Source organism: Rhipicephalus sanguineus, chromosome 11 (assembly GCF_013339695.2).
Source record: "Rhipicephalus sanguineus isolate Rsan-2018 chromosome 11, BIME_Rsan_1.4, whole genome shotgun sequence".
Lineage (NCBI taxonomy): Eukaryota > Metazoa > Arthropoda > Arachnida > Ixodida > Ixodidae > Rhipicephalus > Rhipicephalus sanguineus.
Genome location: NC_051186.1, coordinates 112,238,769 through 112,247,566, shown reverse-complemented (window position 1 = coordinate 112,247,566; position 8,798 = coordinate 112,238,769). Strand labels below are relative to the sequence as shown.

General features: G+C 45.2%; 1 pseudogene; it reads right to left on the bottom strand.

Moving 5' to 3' along the window:
- Positions 1–1,376: 1,376 nt before the first annotated feature.
- On the bottom strand, positions 1,377–2,228 carry LOC125756288 (piggyBac transposable element-derived protein 4-like; annotated as a pseudogene).
- Between the last annotated feature and the right edge of the window lie 6,570 nt (positions 2,229–8,798).

Here is an 8,798-nt window from a genome sequence, read left to right as displayed (position 1 = left end):
GTTGGCGAACCCGTTGTTCCGACGTCCGCACAAACGCTGGATGCGACAGACCTGCTGCGCCGCTTCTTCAGGCGCTCACGATAACTGGCGCGGACTGGACTCGACATAGCGGCAGCGGCCGAAAAAGCCGTCATCCGCCTGAGGAAGTCGCCAGCTGGCGTGCCGAGTTTGGCGTGAATAAAGTAGGAATTCTTTGCAGTTTTTTCTTTTACTAGTTTTTCTCCGTGCGGACGGCGTTTTTCGTTTGCGTGGCGGGCTGCTGTGAGATTCGGTGGTGAGTACATCCTCTAATTGTCGGTAGAAATGGATATTGGCTATAACGAACTAATGGTTATAACGAAATAATTACGACTCCCCCTTCAACTTCGTTTATAACGAGTTTTACTGTAAACACATTACTGAATCAATGAACTCGAACTCTCATATCTCGAAAAATCGGCCAAGTCGAAATTTTCCGCGTGTACCAAACGATTTCTCATAGGTGCATGTCTGCTCTTTATCTCGAAGTATTTTCGTGCCCTCCATATCTTGACTGAGAGTGGAACAAAAACTTCGCCGTTGAACAGTTTCACAAGGTTCGCGAGAGGCTGCCACGCTATCGACAAAGCGGACACTGTTCCTGAATGTGAAGTCACAACCCAGTGGCATATTTTTGTCAAGCAACCCTGTGTCACGTCATGTGACGCTATAGACGTGCACAGAGGCAGGCCATGCAAAATAGCACGGTTCCTATACTTTGTTTTGTTTAGCGTCAGAGATGTGATATCAGTATTGGTTTATTTACGCAAGGCACATCGTGCGTATGTTTTCGTCTGCCATGCCATGTTGTGAGAATAATGTTGCCAAAGAAAAGCAAGTCACTGATGCTGCAAAGAAAGGTAACCCTAACTAAAGAAGCGGATTCGAGGCTCGAAGTTTCCAGACATCAAAAACTGCACTTATTGTGTGGCTGCATCGTGCGAGAGGAGCCAGCCTTCCAGTCACACAAAAAGAAGACCGATTCTCTGGACTTAGTGGTGGGCTACACCGATATCACCTGCAACATCGGCTGGTTTGACCCTATTCTTAAACGAAACAACGTCGTGTCAAAGACTGATCGCAGCAGTGTGGACACAGCTACTCAAGGGGCTGACGACATCGACCGAAACAAGAAACGTGCTTCACTTGATGCGAATTAAAGTTGAGTGCAGCGGCGGGGATTGATCGGCACATGCGACATGTTAACCCATTGGCTTCCGCGCTCTCCGCGGCCGTTCCCGCCTGGTATACCGCCGGAAAATTTTCGCGCCCGCCGCGGCTTGGGTAGGTGCACCTAAACCGCAATAAAATCCGCAACAAACGTCATAGAATAACAAACTTTGTCTTTATTTGCTTAACAATGCTTGACTGCATCAGGTGCTTCAGTATGACTTTCGTGTGTGAAAAAGTTTGAAGCACACAGGCATGTGAAGAGCAACTTCACATTTTTCACACTCCCATCGGCTCTCGGACTTTTTGCCGTGTGCCTTACAAACTAAGCAAAGTCTTGATGGATTTTGCTTGACTTTGTTTGGCAGGATGTGGCGAGGAAAATGAGCCCATTCGGCGGCTTGTAGGCGCATTGGTGAGGCCGCTACAGGCGGTTTCTTCGATCATGGTAGAGGGGCAGAGTGGTCTCTTCGAAAATGGCCTCAGCGAGATTGACCTTCCAATCAGTGTAGTGGAGCCGCTTGCCAGTTGCTTTGACAAATAGAGCATAGCTGTTATACACAGTGATGTCCATAATGTAAAGAAGATTTTCTTGTAGCCTTTCTCATATCTTCTCATGATGGGAAAGGAAGCGAGTTGTTGGTCCTCGCGATCAACTCCTCCCATGCCTCGGTTGTAATCAAGTACAACTTGCGGTTTCAAAACTGGCAAGCCGTTCTGGCGACCCTTCTTTCCTGAATCGGTCACATTAGCTGCATTGTGCAAGGTAGAGAGCATAGTTACTTGCTTTTTATCTTGCCATGTCAGAGCCATGATGCCTCGTGCAAAGAGAGCTTTGCATTCACCTTTTTTCATCTTGAGTTTCTTGAATTCATCTGGCATGTTCTTACGATGTAGACGAACTGTACCCACTGCATTCGAACCAGATTCTTTAAGGCGACGAAACAGTATCGGTGAAGAATACCAGTTGTCCATATATATCGTGTGGCCATCATGTAAGTGTTTTCCAACGAGGTCAAGAACAACGGCCTCACTGCACAATAGCCATCAGTCGCTGGTGTTTTCCTCACTTTTTCCAGTATAAATAGAGAAATTCAGGCAGTAACCACTCGATGACTCACACAGTTTGTAGAATTTCAATCCAAACTTGCTCGTTTCGAAGGATTGAACTGAACGTAAGACAGCCGACCGCGAAACTTCTCAGGCTTTCGTCGACCGCAAGATCTTCTTCGGGATGATAGGCTGCACCAATGGATTTTAGTATGTGCTCAAGGACAGGCCGTATCTTCCAGAGCCTATCTCCATTTTGGGGAATGCTGTTGTCGCAGAAATGCAGATAGCGTGACAGTGCCCAAAAGTCGATGTCTTGGCATGACAGTGGCAAAAATGGTGTGCTGATGACAGGTCTCGTTGACCAGTAGGACTGAATGCTGCTCTTTTTCACTTGGCTCATCACACGCACATGGCGAAATAAGCTTTCATTTCACTCTGGCGTTGTTTCATGCCATGAGGGGTCGGGATGCGAGCGCTGCTTCTCGATTGCAAAGGCGTTGTGTGCAAGCAGTTATCCCCCAAATCTCTTCTCCAAGAAGCGCGTTGAACATTCCAAGAGCACTCGGATTTGCACCTACTTGAAGCTCTATGGATCTCTTGATACCTGGTTGGCCGACTGAAAGGGTGCTCGACAATTTTTTCAACACTGTCATCTTTCCCATCGCCAGTTTTCAATCCTGCGCTTCTTTGGAATGTCTGCGAAGCATCCATGGAGGCGTCCGCTGAACACAGATTCTCTTCTTCGTCACTACCACTTTCATCAGTTTGGCAGTCCCCATTGTCTAACAAAACATCGTCCTCATCGCAAACGTCACTTTCTTGGTCACTGTCGAACACAAGATTCAGTATTTCTTCATCCGTCAAACCGCGTTTCTTCCGTGACGCAATGTTTCGAAAAAGCCGCGATAGTGCACCCTTCGCCTCTGAAGAAAAAAAAACACTTTCAAACAGCTAAAAAACCTGGACAACTATGTCCATCTAGCGGATAATATACCAAGCAAAAAGCAACCACAAAGCTACTGTGCTGCCATCTATGAAACAATGTAAAAAATAAACATTTTCAAGGCGGCCGGCGCTTCGCCGGTCAAAGCGCTTTTGGCCTCGCCAACCTGGCCGGCAGGAGTGCCGGCCGCGGAAGCCAATGGGTTAAGCAACTCAAGAAAGCTCAAGGTGCAAGTCTTACTGAGAGCAGACCAGTCTAAGCCTTCCTGCACTACATAAAAAGACAGTGCCAAAAAAGACAGCTGGTTGATAGCTCTGGTATGTAATTTTCTTTAAAACCTTTACAAACAGCTAGTTAGGCACTCCTGTAAAAAACTGGTCAGTAGTGATAATGTTGTTAGATAGAACTGGACTTATCAATGGAATTTGCGCAGCTTGTTATCTAAAAATCTGACTTATCTCGAAATTTTTTTTGTTTTTTACTACTTCGAGTTAACGAGGTATTACTATATGTGGTTATCAGCAGACATGGTAGACAAACGCCGCGACATACAACAGTGCCTCAATGCTAAAGAGTCACACTGTCCCTAATGCATTCCCCTAAGACGACTCCAAGCCGAAATCGTCTTAGGGGACCTTTTCTTCTCAACAGATCGTATTGCCGGGCACAACATGACGCACACCTCCTCTGACACTCCCCCTTTCCGAGACCTCTCTGGCGCTTTAAACAGAGCATTCTCGCAGTGCTTCCAGACTTCTAGACAAAGCTTTCTGCACCTAAGGAGGTTTTTCATCACCTCCAGGACCAGAATCAGGCATTGCAAGCTTTCCGCACCTCACCTGGTTCTGCACTGCCTCCTTGATCGGCGCACCGATCACAGAGCTAGTGCAAAGCGACTATGTCATGTGATGCAAGATCCTGCAACGTCACAGTGCATGATGCCATGACGACGTCAAGTCTTGGCGATCCATGACGTCATGATGATGTCATCAAGTGATGATTTTTTGTATCACTCATGTTGACGCTGCCAATGGTCAATTTTCACGATCCATGAGGCATCCAAGGCTTTCACATTAATATTGCGTATTGAACATTAACAGCCTGGCCGTTAAAACCTGGCCTTACATACCAAAATGGCCTCCACTATGTAATCTCTGTACCGTGCGCTAAACAGCTTCGCTGGTCATTCACATCGCAGAGTGGAATGGCTCCTCATTTTTGTTACTGCGACCACAGTGATATGGATGCACACTGCAGGTTTATGCAGCGACAGTCTTGAACATTCTTCAATCCTTCTACAGTGACCGTCGCCGGTGCCATCATTTTCTGTATGAAGTCGAAATCGATAACATCGCTCCGCGCATCGTGTGTTCTAGTATAATAAAAAGTTGGGAGGATTGGTGTTGGTGCATGATGTAGAGGGAAGCATAACAAACACGGCACACAAGAAAAGAGGACACAGGACAACATGCTGCTAGAAACTACGACACGATACTAGGGAAAAAAATGTCAAATTCCGTATGTCGACTGGCTTTCGCACGGCATTAAAGGGGTACTGACACCATTTTTCGGAGGAGAGTTTACTCTGCCAGAGAAATCTCCTGTATACAAAGAAAGCTATGTGCAAGCGCGAAGCTCAGCAAATACTGACATTTTGATAATAAAGCCAATTTTCCCATGGCTCACCTACTGACATCAACACTAGCTTCATGTCAGGCTACAGTACTAATGCTCCTGACTTGACGCAGCAGTCCGGCTAGTTATGCAGGTACCAAAACTTCGAAAATAGCCACTTTTTCATCACCAAAATATTCAGAATGGCCACTTCTGAGTCACGTATGGACCGACAGTGCGGAACTGCCGTGGAAATGTCGCAATATTTTGCACGAGCACGTGACGAGAAGCTCATATCATGTTGTGACGTCTGGTACAGTAGAAACCGAATTTTCTGTGCTTACTTCGCGTTTAGAAAAATGACACCACAAAAACCGCTTCAGTCCCTGGAACGGCCATATTCCCTTAAAGCGAGCGTTGAGTTACACGAGATCGGATCCAAAAGAGTTAGCTACTAGCCTTACATTGTACAACAATACAATTTGTTGGTACCTCATTCATTCGCCCTGAAGCAAAGCTGACTTTTTTTTTTAACCGTCAGCTACTGACACTTAAAAGTGAGAGGCAGACGTGTAACATGGCGTAGCCGCTTTACAGTGGCCTTCCGACACCAGGGCAGTCAGCGACGGGCCCGCTACTGACAGTTGCGCATATTAAAACCGAATTGCAGCTGCTCTCCAGGAGGCATGCTTTTATTAACGTGATGACATTTTTTAAAAAAGCAAGCGAAAAATTCAAATTGGGACCCTAGCACTCACGATCTCGAAAGCGAAGGGACTTTTAGGGGGTATTTACCGCAACAGCGATTACAAACCCGGATGTGCTGGTGGAAGGAATTACGAAAAAGCTCTTCTGGATAAATTTCCATGAATGAAGTATATTTGAGGTAAAGTGTCAACACGTTCTTACTGTTCACGTGCTTTTCCACAGACGTGAAGCACAAAAAATTCTATATTGTTTCATATATCTATTGCTAGCATTCCCAGATTTCATTCTGCGATGCCCGGAAACGGAAGCAACAGACATTTAAGCGGCACGTGTGTAATTAGTGAACATTGCTATAGCTGCGTGCCGTGCGACGCTTGAAACGAGCTACCAGCAGTGTTTCTGGAACAGACAAAGCCCTGCCACACTTTTACGCTATCGATTGGCCTACAGATGTCACAAGAATTTGCAGAAAGCGCATTTTGCCGTCGAGCCGACTCGCACACCGGAAGCTGCGTCGGCACAGTGTTTTACTTCGAACGCATGCACGAGCGCCGTTTCTTAAGCGGAATTATTCATGGTCCGTGGCTGTGATTTTGACGGCCCCAAGATCAAGCTGCACGTGTTTTGGTGTGCCGGCGGCGTGATTGCAGGAGATAGACGACCCCAAACTCGTGACTCTGGCACAGTTTGGTGCAATTTCAGTCGATATTATCAGGATGGCACAGTAAATCCCATTTGGCGCACTTTGGCGCAGGAGTGGGATTGCTGTAAATGAGAGCAGAGCGCATGTTACTAAGGCATCCCACGTTTCCTTAGCTGATGACAAAGAAAGCATTTACGATGATTTTCACTGAAGGTAAGAAGCTACATTTGCTTGAAGGTGAACGGTGAACGCTGGTGTCTTGACTCAGGCGCTTTAATTTGTCATTATTGGGACAAGGTGGCCAAAGAAAATTTGGACACAAGTTCCAACACCTAGGTTGTCAAACTGTGTGCTGTTAATATTCAATCGATGTTGCTAGATCTCCTAAAGGGGGCACTGAGCCACCCTCAAACATTTACTAATGAAGGAAAGCAGCATAATGTGGAAAGCATACATCCATAAGCAAACCTTCAGAAGACAGACTTTAATTACTGCACACAATGGTAACAATACAAGAGTGAAGAAAAAAAGGATGAAAAAAATGCTCTTTCCCGTCCTTTTTTTTTTGCCCTGTGTTGCACCATTACCACTTTGCACAATATTGTCTCCTGGTCGTGACAAGAAGACTGCAGCCGGGCTATTGAAGACTTAACTCTTTATTTGTTCGAATTTGTGTGCCGAAGAAACGAGAAGTCAAGCTACAGTTAATTCTGCCTATAACGAACCTGCATACAATGAATTCCTCGATATTATGAAGTTTTTTTATTCCCCGCTGTAACAACATAGAAGCACATGTATTTGCAACCTCTATGTAACAAAGTGGCAGCAGGAGACAACCTTCATATAAAAAATTTTCGCCGCTGACAACCTGGCGATTTTGCCCTGAACTTCGTCATTTTGGCATGAGCAGGAGGCACATGCATATTCTGCGGTTGCCCCGCTGCCGACGGAGCGCGAAGTGGCAGCATCACACATGGTCCAGTATTGCCATCCCTCATGAACAAGCAAGTGAGCAAATAATGCAGTTATTGCTGCGTTTTTTGCCGCTAAATAAATGTTTCAGGTGAGCTCTGCCTTTAGTTCGCCTTCTGTTTAATTTGTGCATTTCTTTTCCTAATTTTCGTGCTTAAACTACATATAACGAAAACCTCTTTGTAACTTTTGGGAATTTTGGGGGGGAATTTGTGAATTTCGTTATGTCCAGGTCTAACTGATACAAGCAATCCAAGCTGTACACTGATAGCAGCGAAGAGAGCATCAGCCGTCGAGAATCTGCCAAGCGGTAAAGCGCGTCCGCTTGTATACACGTGCTATCAAAGATTCCAGCATTATCACTGGTGGCCACGTAAGCTCTCAAATAAACTCGACTATTCGTGCCCTGTGAGCAATCTTAACAGAATGATCTCAAACAATCGCAAAGCTTCTCAAACACAGCAACGCTCGGTGCTGACCACGCTGCGAACAGTTTTTGCGGGTGAAACCCAAATACATCGAAATAAAGCATGCGTGGCAATGTGAACCAACTAGCCGAAAACATGTTTTGATAACTTTCATTAAGAAGGTGGTTAAATTGACCTCGAATGAGGGTTCTGACTAGTGTCTCCGCATAATTATCGGGCACGAATTATTTTCATCCTGAAATATGTCCTCACTAGATTTGGCAGCTACGAGAAATGCCAACAATAGCAAAACTACCATCACTTACTTTCACGCAAGCGCTTCCTTGCTGCTCCGTCCGACCTTATGCTCTTCCCAACCATGCACGTAAAATCTGCAAGACAAATTCCGTTTGTTAAAATTGCAGTTAAGTACAGCAGCAAGGTGCTCCTGTAAAGAGGCCAAGAGGACCCATTTAATATTGCAAGTTAGCTGATACAGTGAATTGCAGAAAAACAAAATCAAACCAAACAATAACTGAAGAACGTGACAGCAATGTGCCTTCAGGAAAAGGTCCAACATTTTTTATCTGTGTATACAATTCAAATGTGGCTCTAGTTTAGATGTAGCAAAAAGCAATACTCGGTCCAGTACTTATAGAATTAAGGTCAGCAGGTATATGGGGAAAGGTACAATAAGAATGTAGGCAGCATTGCTCCTTCGTGATCACTTATATACATTTAGACATACAACAGTCAAGTTTATTTAATTAGCACACATTGAGTATGCCTACAAAATCTATAGACTAAAAAATTTTAGGATGTGGGATTTAACTTATGGAAGCAGCCCAATGAGTTACCCCTCCCCTGCATTCTCCGAAATGCTGGATGTCAAGGAGTGCATCATGATTATGAGCCACACACCACTTTTTCTTATTCTCTTTGCATTTTGCTTCACCGCGTTCTTCTAACTGCGGCACACTGGATGAAAAATCGTATTCACGAACCATGCACACAAACACAGGCACGTGTACGGGGGCTCTTCACTCTTCTCAAACTCGAGCAGCAGCGGTGATGACGACGAAAGGACACATGCTAACTGCATTCTTTGCAGCTTGGTTATAGGTATTCAACATTGCATGCAGTATTCAGTTCCTCACTGCTGCTGAGGTTTTATTGGGCATTGTAGTCAGAACAGTGCTTTCTTTCTAATCTTCGAGCCCTGTGTCTCTTGCTTTGTATTTTTGTGCAACTTTTACATCATGTGCTTGAA